Below are 13832 nucleotides of genomic sequence, written 5' to 3'. Positions count from 1 at the left end.
AAAGAGTGAGAAGACTTTGACTCAACATTTAGAATTCTCTGGATCGTGGGCCATTGTATTCAACATGGCTTTTCTCCCTCAGGCTTGCTGGGGTGCTGCTGGGAAAACACTTGACTAAACACATTCACACTCACACTTCGTACTCCCAGTCCCTTAGACTTTTGACTTTACATTGACTTTTGACTTTAATTTGAGACAGTATGTCCCAATATTCAAAGGCCACGGATTTCTCCTAAAATGAGTTGGTAGAAGAAAAAGGTCACACCATATTTGCTCTCAACATTTAAAAGTAAACATCATCAACCTGGGCCTTTTGATACTTTATTTCTTCCTCCCTATTTGGAACCTTATTTTTTTCCAATAGCCTCAGGCATACATAATTCTTTTTTCTTTGCTTAGAAAAATCTATTGACATAATTATTAATTTAGGTTTTTGATTGCTCTCCTTTGAGTACCAGCGGATTCCTGTGGACTTAAGAGCTTGTGTATTATCAATATGTGTCTGTAATTTTAGACCTTCACAAAGGCTCATCTCATCCCCAGAAGGCCTGAAACTCCTGGGTTGTTGTAGCTAGGTACATTGGGCCTATGGTATTTCTCATAATCATGCTAAATGAGTTCAACTTTCTCTGAGAGCAAAAATGAAAAACCAAAACATATTGGGTTGTAAACTATACCTTTTCAAAACACTTCAATGAACAAAGAGTTTTTTTGTGAAAGTGTGAAGTTAAACAGAGGGTAGTGGCAAGGGTGGTTAACATCGTCATCGGTTAGCAGATCTCCTAAGGGAAGTTAGAGTGAAGCAGAGTGAGACAAAGAGGTTTTTGTTGTTGTTGTTTTGTTTTTTAACAAATCTCTCCATGTAGTTTTCAGCCCCAGAACCATAGAACTCTAGAAAAAAAGGGGTCTTAGAGATAATCTAATCCAATCTTTGTTTCACAGGTGAGGAACCAAAGCCCAGAGTATGTGATTGGCCCAAAGCCACCATGCTTCCTGGTTAACTTTATTTATGGAGTCCGATTGATTGATTGGGGGTGCATGCACTCTCCAGAGACAGGGGGAGAAGAGAAATAATCCCATGTAGGAAATAGTCACACCACAATCCCTTCTCCTCCACCTCTCACTCCTTTTGGGCTTTTGGGCACACACACAAGCCTGGTGTGTTTCTCAAGCCGCTGGGTCCAGGACTTGAACCACCCAATCAGTCATGTGAGATTCAGCCAACTAACACCAGGCCACAGACCTAGCCCCTCAGTTAACTTTTTTTTTTTTTTTTGGGGAGGTTTTTGCTATAAGGCGCGTGTGATCGCCAGACAGACAGAGACAGAGAGGCAGAAAGCGAGAAGTCACCCCCCCAGGGGGGATGGCCACACCGCAATCCCTTCTCCTCCATTCTCCTCTCGGGATCTTGGGCATGCACGAACACGCGCCTGGCGTGAGTTTTAAGCCACCGGGTCCAGGACGCGAACTGCGGTCGACTACATGGGAATCCAGTGACATAGCCATTACGCTAACTGCTGGTCCCCTCAGTTAACTTTTATAATGGCTCTTCCCCTAGCTTTCTGTGGAAAAAAATAATATATATACAGAATACACGAGCATTATGTATCAAACTCATTAAAGTACTTTAAGCTTGATAGTAGAAATTTAGAATCAGTTTCAGGCGCTTCACTCCCTTACATCTACTAGTTTACAGTCACTTCTCAGCTCCAGGCAGTATATTCCACATCCTAAACACCTCCTCCACACCAAGCATTCCTTATACATCATCCTACGCAATTCTTACATCCTTGTTGAAATGGATTATTTTATTAGGTATGAAAAGGTTAAATCATTTGGTTAAGTGATCGAATAAATAATGCTGGGATTCCAAGTTTCATGCAGGTAAGAGGTTGATGCTTCAGGGCTAGTTTGGCAATAATAATGTTACCCTTACAAGACATAGAATTGGTTGTCTCCTGCAAAATTCCCTTTAATAAGCTCATTCTCTATACCCTGGGGAAAGGGAAAGGAAACAAAAATCTGCAAATTTTTTTGGTTTTCACCATAGGGTATGTGCACTCTCCAGAGAGACAGAGAGAGGGAAAGTGAGAAATCTCCCTCTGCAATGGGGAATGACCATACCGAAATATCATCTTCACTCTCCTCTTAGGATTGTGGGCATGCACATACATGCACCCTGAATGATTTTCTTTTTCTTTCTCTTTTTTTTAAACAATTATTTAATTTTATTTATTATCATTATTTTTTAATTTGCTACAAGACACGTGTGCTCACCAGTGAATGAAAGAGAGAAAAAAAGGAAAAGTGAAAAAGCAAGCCACCAGCTCTGAGACCCAAACTGCAGTCAGCTGTGTGGGAGTCCAGTGCCTTAGCCATCATGCCACCCACTGGCCCCATCCCGATGTGATTTTCAAGCCACTTGGTCCGGGACTCAAACCGTGGTTGACCATGTGGGAACTCAGTGCCTTAACCACCACATCACCTGCTGGCCCCAATTTTGCATCATTTTATGGCAAGAAGAAACATTAGAAAGTCTCTTCAAACACCTCGATAAACCCATGAGTTAAGTTAGGCTCAAAAAAAAATGAAAGGACTTGCCATTATTTCTAAGGTAAGGCAGGACGAATATATTAGTCTATTCAGGCTGCTATAACAAAATACCTTAGACTGTGTAATTTATAAAAAAAAAAAATTATTGTGCATAGTTCTGGAGGCTGGGAAGTCCAAGATCAAGACACCAGTGGTTTCAGTGTCTGGTGAGGGCTGCTGTGTCATAGAAAGTAGCTTTTACATGTCCACACATGATAGAAGGGGTGAAAAGGGAAAACCGGCTCCTTCAAACCTTTTAACAAGGGCACTCATCCCATTTTCTAATGACCTAATCACCTCCCAAAAGCTTTACCTCAATTTCATCATCTTGGGGGTTAGGTTTTAACATATGAACATTGGAAGGGCACAGACATTCAGACCATAGCAATGGGTTAATGGATTGGCAGTCAAGCAGGGAAAAGTCAGTTTCCATGAGTTGAGTTCTTACTGTGTACAGGCTCTGTGCAAGGTGTTTTTGGATACCCTGTGTTTCCATCCATCTCCTTCACTGACCATGAAGTTCACAAGGGTGCAGATCATGCCTGTTCTATGTAATGATCTAACCTTGGTGTCCATCACATGACCACACTACTCAAATAACTATTTCTGACTGTTGGGATACATTACGGAATGACTCTTACCATCTTCATATTATAAATGAGGAAACTGAGTAACAGTGACTCTGAGGTTCACAGAGTTACCTAAGCCAGCCGCCTTCAAAATCCGCAACCCCTTGTGCATATTATCACAGAAAAGATACATCACCAAGCAGATAAGCAAATCTGAATATTGGCTTTCACGGACTCTCACCACTTTACGAGAGCTGGAGAACAGAAATTCAAATGAGGTCTGTTAGTCCTAAAATGTTATTATTCTCACAAAATGTACAGGGATCCACTTACAATCTGCTGTGGAATATCGTAAGTAATTAAAAAGAACTGCACATCTTAAAATAAATGAGCTCCATACACTTGAACATGAAGCCGCGTTGGCTTTTCGCTGTTTGGTTTCCATCTCTCTGTGATGTGCACCCTGATAGTCATTAGTCAGGAGCATCTGTAAGATTTTCCTATATCATGAAACATCTGAACATTTTCCATAGAGAGCTCGCTTATTATTATTTTTCTTGCATGGAGCTCACTGACATTATATGCTCTGATATTCACAATGACACTGGAACCAACAATTGTTGGTGTTGTCAGCTCGGTATTCCTTCTCTTTTGTTTTTTTGAATATGTCACCTTCCTTTCTTTGGGTAAATTGTCCCCAAACGTGTGGTTCTGATAGGGCTCTCAGGCAAGCTACGCCAAACCCCAGAAAAACTCTAGGTATGTGACCCAAGCCTGGTCTATCAGAATCACTTAGCTTTCTGGCCACTGTGATTGGTCCTGGGTAGGACAAATGCCTCTGATTAGGCCAGTTTGAGATGTTACATGGCTACCTCTTACCCATCAAATCACATTCCCCAGCCCTAGTACTTCTACTGCCGCCACCCTGCCCAAGTAGAGAAAGGCTGAATGAAGTAAAAGAGAACGTGGTCAATGCACAGGTGAGAGTAGAGCTCAGAGCTGGGTAGAGGGAAACAGAGCTCAGAGCTGGAGAGAGGGAAGGGAGAGTAAGAGCAAGTCCAGGTTATATGACTTAAGTCCCTAGAACACTGGAAGCCAGTTCTTCCAGACTATCTGTTAATTAAGCTGATGTTTTCTATGTTGAATAAAAAAATTTGAGATGGTTTCTATCATTTGCAGCTAACAGACATCTAACACATTTTCTAATAGGAAATGGGAAATTCAGCATGGATTTTAGGGATGTTAACTTGGCTAACTTAACGCTGTGAATTCATTGCCCTGAGGCTGGCAGAGTCCAGAGCCGGTCCCTGACAGCCCACCCCAAGGCAGGTACATTAAGGTTAACTAAATCACAAACTAAGGCCAGCCCCTCATGCACTAATCCAGTCCCACCTTAACTTCAGTCCCACTTCCTCCTGCAGCCTTTCCTCATGTGCTTTTCTCAGGTCATTCCCCTTTACCCAGTTAGTATGCATTCTTTTCAAGCATACACACACATACACACACACACACACACACACACACACACACACACACACCCTTTTATTGCTGAACCAGATTTACACACCTTCATCTGTCATTTTTCTGCCTGCTTTCCTGAAGGTAGACTAGCACCAGGCACAGTGGTGATTATTAAATTGTCATTGACTACACTTGACCCAGTTGAGAGGGTGGTGTAGAGAGGGCCTAAGAACAGGTGGTACCCCAAACTCCTGTTACAGCGCCTGTGCAGAATGACCCAGAAGCGCATGGGCTGCGGACCTGAGGGCCACATCTGGCTCTGACATGCACTAGCCATGAGATCTTGGGCCAGTCACTTATCTTCCCAGGAAGTTTCAATCTCTACAACAGAAACAGTCATGTCATTTTGCAGGGTTGTAGTGAAGAATAAAGATGATACATGCCAATCACTCAGAGTAGTCCCTAGCACGTAGGAGGGGGTTCCAAAAAAAGTGGTAGTAGCTCTTATACTACTTCTTAACTAAAGCTGGCCAGATGGTTGATGAGATTCTTGGGGCCACTAGGGAGATGAGTTACCTGACAGCTTTAGACAGGCAGGTAGAAGCTTAAGACAGGAAGAAAAAAGCCAATAAGGACTTCTACCAATAATGGCTTCTACCTCATAATTATTATATATTATTATATCTCTGCCACTCCTTAATTTAACCCCTCATCTCCTTTTTCACTCTTACTCTTTAAGTGCTTTATGGGTGTTCCCAGCTATTCAGGGTCCTTCAGCTGCAAAGAGCATGCCATCTGGGTCTTTGCAGGTTTCCCTTTGCATTCTTACCCTAACCAATCTCTACCTGCCCCTTGCTGGTCTAATTCATGAATGAGGCTTCTGTGGTCCCTGCTGCTAATGAATCCACTCTTCCAAATATGGTTGCAACTTAGTGGAAACCTCTGCCTGCATCCAGATGTTCCCAACAATTTCACCACTTATAACACCTTTTATTATTCTCTCTCTTGTAGATGCTATATTTTGAAATTTATATCTTCTCCCACGGGTATAATTTATGTAGTAACATTACTTTCCCCACTTTATTATAGGAATGGTTGCCTTTAGGGCTTAACCCACCAGCATGATACAGTCAACATCACCACATTGAGGAAGTTAATTTCAGGCCAAAGGAAAGAAATGTAAAGTTCCAGTTAGCGTGGCTGGATTTGTTAGAATATTGCAAATAATCCAAGAAGCTCCATCGCCACATTTCTGAAGAGCATTAAGCCACCCAAAAGCTGTCGTTTCAGGTACTGGGCCCAGGAAAGGGCCATCCCATGACCCCACCGTCTCACCTGGTGGGTGGTCCCTCTCTTGACTGTTACCATTTCTAGTCCCTCCGCTTCCTCTTCACCCAAGCTGGCTTTTATCTAAGTTCAGCTGGGCCTCAGAAGACAACATAAATCATGTGAAACGATGTTTTCAACTGTACCACATACCTAAGCATTACCATACATTTCTAATTGGACTTGATTTGGCCATGAAATTCCTTAATTATAACTATATGTTTTTCCTCCTGCTTATAAGCTTCATAGATTTAAGTAAGCATCATTTAAATAAGCATCTCTTCCTCTTTTTTATTTCCATCCTGTGCTCCTCACACATTGCAATCCCACACACCTCACTCTGCCTTCCAGGGCTTAGAGATATCTTTAAAATAAGAGTAAGAGGGACCAGCAGTTAGCATAATGGCTATGTCACTGGACTCCCATGTAGTCGTCCTTGGTTCGAGTCCCGGACCCAGTGGCTTAAAATTCACACTGGGCGTGTGTGCGTGTATGCCCAAGATCCCGAGAGGAGAATGGAGGAGAAGGGATTGAGGCATGGTCATCCCCCAGGGCAGGTGATTTCTTGCTTTCTATCTCTCTGTCTGTCTGGCGAGCACATGCGCCCTATAGCAAAAATCTCTCCAAAAAAAAAGTGTAAGAGATGATGCATTTTATAGAAGGCAACCTCTAAGCTGAATTAGGCTTGAGGAGTCATTGTTCTTAACAGTCACCAGCCACAGACCCAGGAAATAAGTTTAGATTCCTTCAGAAAAGGAGTCTCAGCTTGCTAGCTCCTGCGTACTAGGAGCCAGGTGCTACCATCTCTTCTTGTCCTTGTCTGTCTCTATCTCTGTCTCTATCACCTTCTTCTAAATTTATTCCTTCCATGAGCAAGAGAGACAGAGAAAGACACAGTACCCCTAACAAATCCCCAAACCTTGATCCGTTCCCGGCCTTCAGCCAACTCCAGATCACAGGCACACACGCTGCAGCATACATGGTAAGGTCCCTAGACTTGAGCTGGAAGCCTTTCCATGTAATATTGCCTCATGGAATGGCCCCGTTTTAGCCCTGCACCACCACCCAGCCCTTTCTTCTTGACCCTCAAAAAGTTTGTTTTTCTATCCACACTTTTTTTTTCCTTAGGAAGGAAAACATGGCTTGGGCCAGGGTCTGAATTTTAGAAGTATGGTACCAGAATATTTTGCTGTTTAGCATTCCCTTTGCCTCACTCTCAGCAACCTCATCACTCTTGAGGAATCTCCTCACCATCTAGGTGGGGAGTAGGGACCATCCATCTCTCTTCCACTACTGAACTGCCAAAGAGAAAGCTCTTAAAAGAGGCCCTGCCAAGCTGGTGCTCCTTCCAGACTCAAGCCAACCAGACGAGGATATGGGCAGATTGGAGAATTATAGCAGACAGGCCTGTTTTCATCACCTGCCCTTTCAGAGCACCCCTGGATCCTACCTACTGTACAAATTGGGTTCTCTACTCTCCCATCCATTCTGTGAGTCCTGGCTTCCTTCCAGGACTCACTTCCTTCCTCCCTGCCTCCTTTTTTTTTTTTTTTTTTTTTTTTTTTTGCCAAAGAGAAGTTTCTTTTTGTTACAGAGTGTGTGCACTTGCCAAAAAGACAGAGACAGATAGAGAGACAGAAAGAGAGAAATAAAATCACAGTGGGGCATGGCCACACTTCAATCTCTTCTCCTCCATTCTCCTTTCAAGATCTTGGGCACACATGCACATGCACCCAGCATGAGTTTAAGCCGCTGGGTCTGGGACTCAAACCACAGTCAACTACATGGGAATCCAGGGACGTAACCATTACACCATCTGCTGGTCCCATTCCCCTTTTGCTTAAGATGATCTCAACTGGCTTTGCATGACAACAACCAAGAATCCTGACTGATAATGGTATTAACTCAAGGTAAATGAATCGTCCAGCCAAATAGGTATAATGGCATCTGTTATTGATGGCTCTGCTGCCAACAGTTCTAGTTCTGTTGTTGTTCTACTGTTTATTTCTCATGTACCTGAAAGGCTTTACATTCTAATACAATGAACTGAAATAAGATGGCAAGAGAGAGATCAAGACAACCGTGGAGTAGGGAACAAACAATTCTAAAAGGATCTAGTTGTGCAACCTATTTCTCAGCAAAGCATCTAAACATCATAATCATAGCATTTGGGGACAGCTAAAATGATTGATTTTGCAGAAAATATTTGTTGTTTAATTACAGGATCATATGGGTCTTTTGGCAACCAGCAGATGCCAAAACAGACTTTAAGCACCATCTTGAGAAACTTTTGATTTGCTTAGTGTGCTTTTAATTTAAAGCACATGGTTTCACATTCAACTTCAGTGTCCAAAATGAAGACATTAGCAATGAATCATTCTATTGGAGAAAACGCAGTGCTCTCAGACCAGGTCTTTTAATCTGTGTACTCAAATGGTTCTGTTTAGAGGCATGAACACAAAGCAGCTCTCCCCACGTGTGCCGGGTGTTCCTGGGATCCATGTGACATCAAAGGGCTGCACAGATGAATCCCCTGCCATGTACAGCGCATGGCACTGTGGCCGTGAGCAAACAGTGCAGTTTGGTCACTGGAGAGTAGGAGTAGGGTGATCAGAAGATTGAAAAGGTCATTTATGTTACGGTAGCTTCCCTTTCGTGACTCTCGCCGCCTAGCTTAGCCTGATGCCTCATGGCACTTGAGGAAGCCAGCGGTCCTATGTGAAAATTCAGACCTGCACCTTTCCTGCTAAGAGCCATACTGTGACTGCAGGCCACAGCCCCGCGCCCATTAGGCCACCTGTGTCCTACCTGCCGGTGAGGGCTGGCCAGTAAGGACGTAGAGCGTAGTGACAGCAATGTGGAGTCTGGGATTAATTGGTGCAAATTTAATCTCTTGGTCATTTTCTAATCATGCAGACTTGGATAAAGTGATCCTGAGCTTCAGTTTCTTACTGTGTAAAATGAGAATAATAGTAATATTCCAGAGTTGTCACAAGAATTCAATGAAATGATCCAGGTCCGAGGGTAAGCTAAGAATGTGGTACCTCATAAACTATTATAATATAATTAACTCTCATTGCGATTACTATTAAAGGCAGGGCCTATTTTATCTTGGCCTCTTTGCCTCAAGTCCTGTCATGCCTCTGCTTAAATTCAATACACATTTAATAAAGTGCCTACTGCAGGCTGGGTCCTGTGTGTTAGATGTGTTTACATACTTTTTAGAGCTCTGTGACTTGAAAAGTAGCTTTGCTTTTGTATTTATTCATTTTCCCCAGTGTTTCCACCTATCCTGATTTCATTTCACTCTACAAGACATTCTCTCTCACCCCCTTGTCATGTCCCAGTCTTCCTCTTCCCCTAACCGCCCGGTAGAAAGGACCGTGCGAGCTCAGGCACAGAATCCTGTTAGCACGATAGCACCCTTTGGGCCTTACTGCAGGCACTTACATCAAAGGAGAGCATTTCAGAAGGTGTATCCTGTCGGCTTCATTTTCCAAAGAGAACGCTGGGTAGAAAATCTCTTCTCACAGATTTATAGTAGCTCTTTACATATTAAGCATAGTGATGTGTTCTTAAATATATGTGATATTTTTTCCACTGTATCACTTGCCTTTTCATTTTTGTTTGGGTTATTTTTGTTAGTGGTGGTTTGTTTCTACTGTAAAAGAGTTTTCTTCTCTTTTTATTTTAGCCCACTCAGTATCTTAGAGTCTCAGTATCTTAGAGTGACTGACTTTAGTCTCATGTTTAGAGAGATCTTTCCTACCCCATGATTCAACCCTTTTTTTCACTTTAAAACTGAATTTTTTTTTCCTTTTTTGGAGAGGTTTTTGCTATAGAGTGTGTGTGTGCTTGCCAGAAAGACAGAGAGAGACAGAAATCACCCCCCGGGGGGATGGCCACACCGCAACCCCTTCTCCTCCATTCTCCTCTCAGGATCTTGGGCACACACGCACATACACACGCACCTGGTGTGAGTTTAAGCCACCGGGTCTGGGACTCAAACCACGATTGACTACATGAGAATCCAGCGACATAGCCATTATGCTAACTGCTGGTCCCTAAAACTGAATTTTTAAAAATAACTATTTATTTTATTTTACTTATTATTATTATTATTAATTTGTTGTAAGGTACATGTGCTCACCAGAGAGGGATAGAGAGAGAGAGGGAAAGTGAAAACAAGTCACCAGATCCAGGACTTGAACTGTGATCAACCATGTAGAGATCCAGTGCCTAAACCACCACACCACCTGCTGACCCCTTAAAACTGTTTTTAATATTTAGATTTAATGTATACACCCTTAAAATGTTGATCTTTAAACTATCTAGGATTTACCTAGCACACATTATTAACTTCATAAGTCAACCGATATTGTTGATTCATTTTTCTTTTGGAGGTCTTGCCTTGCTACTGTATGCAATGGCTCATGGGAGGCCCCAATGAAAGAGTGCAAAAATGGTACATTAATGTGAGCAATTATCCAAAGACAATCACTCTTGTTTTTTAAATTATTACTTTTAATTTATGATAGAGCACGTGTACGTGCCATGTACACAAATGAGAGCAAGAGAAGCTCCCTTCATAGGTCTCGGTCACACTGTGACCCCCTTTCCACCAGTCCTCCAGCCTGCCAGGATCCTGGGCACATGCACACTTGCCCAGTGTGTGTTAAGGCTGATCAGGCTGGGGACTTGACCATGGTTGGCATGTGGCTTCCAGCTCCACAGTCCAGTACACCACCTGCTGTGCTGCAGAGATTGGGTCACGTCTCTGATTTATATAGTTTAATGACTTGTTGCAATACACTTTTTTTGGGCATAGCCTTTAAATTATTTTTTTTAATTTATTTTTATTTACATGTAGCCGCTGTCTATCTTCAGAGCATATGAAATGGTTTATCCCAGCATGAAAATATACTAGCCAACTTATAGATATTACCATACACATTATCAACAAGAGTTTACTTTTCATTTTTGTCTCTGTTAAAAGATTTTTTTCCTTTGATCCCCTCCCTCCTACTCCCTTGGCATAGCCTTTGAATTTGGGTTTTCTGTTGTATTTATAACAAAATTTTAAGTATAGAGTGTGTCACCATTAATGAACAGAATATGTTTTACTTCTCAGGGTATTAGGGCTAAAAAAAAGGAAGAAGATTAAGATTGTACTAAGGAGGCCAGCAGATGGGGTGGACATTAGGGCAGCTGGAGCCCACATGGCCTTCTGTGCCGTTCAAGTCCTAGGTCCAACAGCTTAAAAAGTCACATCAGGCACGTGTGTGTGCGTGCCCAAAATCCCAAGAGAAGAGTGAAAGAAAAGAGACTACAGCATGGTCATCCCCCTCGGGGATAATTTCTCACTCTTCCCCCAATCCTCATTTCTCTCTCTCATGAGCACATGCACCCTATAGCAGAAAAAAAAAAAAATCTTTTGTCCCTTCCACTCTTATACTTCCGTTCTCACTCTAGCCAAGGTTTTCCTAATTCAGGTTAGATTATAACAATGCCCCTCTTTTATTTTTTAAGTTTTTTTGCAATAGGGCATATGTGCTTGCAGGAGATGGGGTGGGGTGGGGTGGGGAAGTCACCCCTTATGTGAATGGTCATGCCACAATCCCTTCGGTCTCCTCTTGGGATTCTAGACAACAGGCACACACACCTGACATGTTTTTAAAGTTGCCCGGGTCCAGGACTCAAACCTCTCATTCAGCCATCTTGATGCAGAGCCTTAACCACCACACCACCTGCTGGTCCAACAATGTCCTTTTTGATTCTCCCCCTTCCATCCTCCTCCAATGTATTCTGAATGCCACTGCTAATTACTGTATGTCATCCTTTTGATCAGACACCTCAGTGCCTGTGGGCTAAAAGACAAAATCTTTAGGCATTACTTCCAAAACTTTCTCATCAAACTTATGTATGTTTCCACCTTAAAGTCTTCACCTCCTTGAAACACACTGTCCTAATCAGAGTCACACTAGAGAAGGCTTGTGGGCACTTTCACTGCCCCCCGAAGACATTAATAGGTTCATGAAAAATCTCCCCCAATATAAAAGTATAGCTTTAAATTTAAAATATTAGTTGTTTATATGATATACAGTGTGAAAGAAAGCATCTTTAGGAAATTTAGCTACTCGGGGAAAAAAAACTAGTAGCCTATTATCTTGGGGTAAAAATACTCTGCACTTGCTATATAAGGCATTCAATAGCCCATCAAACAGTCTCCTTTTTATAAAGAACTCTTTTTCTAAACATCTTAAAACTTTCATTTTTTTTCCTTTTCATTATTCTCATGGTATAGGCTAATATTGCTGATACCCTTTAGTTTTGTAGATGAAAGAGCTACCAAAACATTAGTCACCTTCCTTTACCACAAAATATGACAATAGAGTTATTTCCAACCCAAACTTCTTTAGAATTTGGTATGATGGTTGCTTAATTAATACTAAGGTTTCGTGTGTTCTTGGGCAAAGGTTTTTATACAATAACTTGGAAATTTTGGATTTATGATTTCAAAATGCTAAGAAAAACCTTTCTATTCATCAACAGAAAATTGGTTAAATAATGGCACATCCATAAAAACAAATACTATACAGCCATGAAAAAGAATGATGTATGTCTTTCTTTATTCCTGTGGACTAGCCTTCCTGTTATAATTAAATGTAAAGAAAGCAAGGCACAAAGTATAAGATATGCTGGATGGCTTTTTTGTTTTTGTTTTATGAATAGGAGATATAGCCTTGGAATTGTATATACATAGAATATTTCACACAAGACAGTAATAGCAATAGTTTTCTCTACAGCAAAAACTGGGGTTCTGGAGAGGACATACTCATACTATAAGCTTTTGTGCTATTTGACTTTTTTCCTATTCCCAAAGTATTGTCTATACATTTTCAATTAAAAACCTTAATTAAAAATTTTGACTAAAATTCATAATGAAATTTTACTCTCATTTAATAACCCTTAAGCTAGGAGGAAAGTGAACTGTATCAAGACATAGAGAGACAGAAACCAACTACATCAGCATTTTGGACACAGACTGAAAAACTAAATCTCTCTTAAGCAAAAGAACACTCTTCGATGACTAGATATCATTCAGAATTTAAAAGACCAAAAAAAGAAGAAGCAAGGATCGAAAAGCTCTATTAATTAAAACAGTCTCCATCCAGAAATATAAGAGAACAGAGTGGCGCCCAGCTGCAGTAGCATGCACTGGTAGACGCTGCTGCTCCTCAGGCTGAGACCACATGGGAGGTCCAAGTTCCCTTCCAAGCCCTCCTAAAAGCCAGGTGTTATGGTGCACATCCAGCTACTCGGGAGGCTGAGGGAGGAGGGTTATAAACTCATGATCAGTGTAGACAGCATAACAAGACCCTGTCTGGAGAGCTGGGTGTGGTGGCATGTGCCTGTGGTCCCAGCTACTCCGGATTCTGAGGAAGGAGGACCGTGACATAGAGACACCCTAAATTTTAAGACAAAAAGTGGAAAAGATGACCCTTGAGGAACATGGTATTTCAGGAAAAGGCCGCCTACTGCAGGTGTGCGCATTTGTAACTAGCTAGGTAGGTCTCAAGTCTCTGTTTTTGCTGCTGGTAGAAAACAATCTGGTAGCTTCCAGGTAAACTCAATCACTTCTAGGATTTTGTTTCTCTTGAATAAATAATTAACTTAGGCATCTTCTCTCTCATCCTTTTTTCCTTATTCTCCTTCTTGGCTAAAATTTAAACCATTTTTGAAAGTACCAAACTAATTGTTTTTCCTCCCTCATAAAAACTTCCTTGGCTCCTGAAACACATTGTCAAGGTCACCAAAGACCTCTATGTTATGTTGCCAGATCCAGAGGACCACCTCTGTCTTTTTTTTTTTTAAAGGTTTTTG

The 13832-nt window shown here is 41.7% G+C and overlaps 1 protein-coding gene across 1 annotated transcript in view; it reads left to right on the top strand.

The window, feature by feature from the left end:
• MYO3B (myosin IIIB) overlaps positions 1–13832 on the top strand; it is a gene marked incomplete at its 5' end in the record, with an annotated part of 536872 nt that overhangs the window by 486678 nt on the left and 36362 nt on the right. The gene's annotated exons all lie outside the window — the stretch shown is intronic.

Source organism: Tupaia chinensis, unplaced genomic scaffold (assembly GCF_000334495.1).
Source record: "Tupaia chinensis unplaced genomic scaffold, TupChi_1.0 Scaffold000056_1, whole genome shotgun sequence".
Classification (NCBI taxonomy): Eukaryota; Metazoa; Chordata; class Mammalia; order Scandentia; family Tupaiidae; genus Tupaia; species Tupaia belangeri.
Note: the sequence above shows the minus strand (reverse complement) of the source record. Positions and strands in the feature narration are given on the sequence as shown.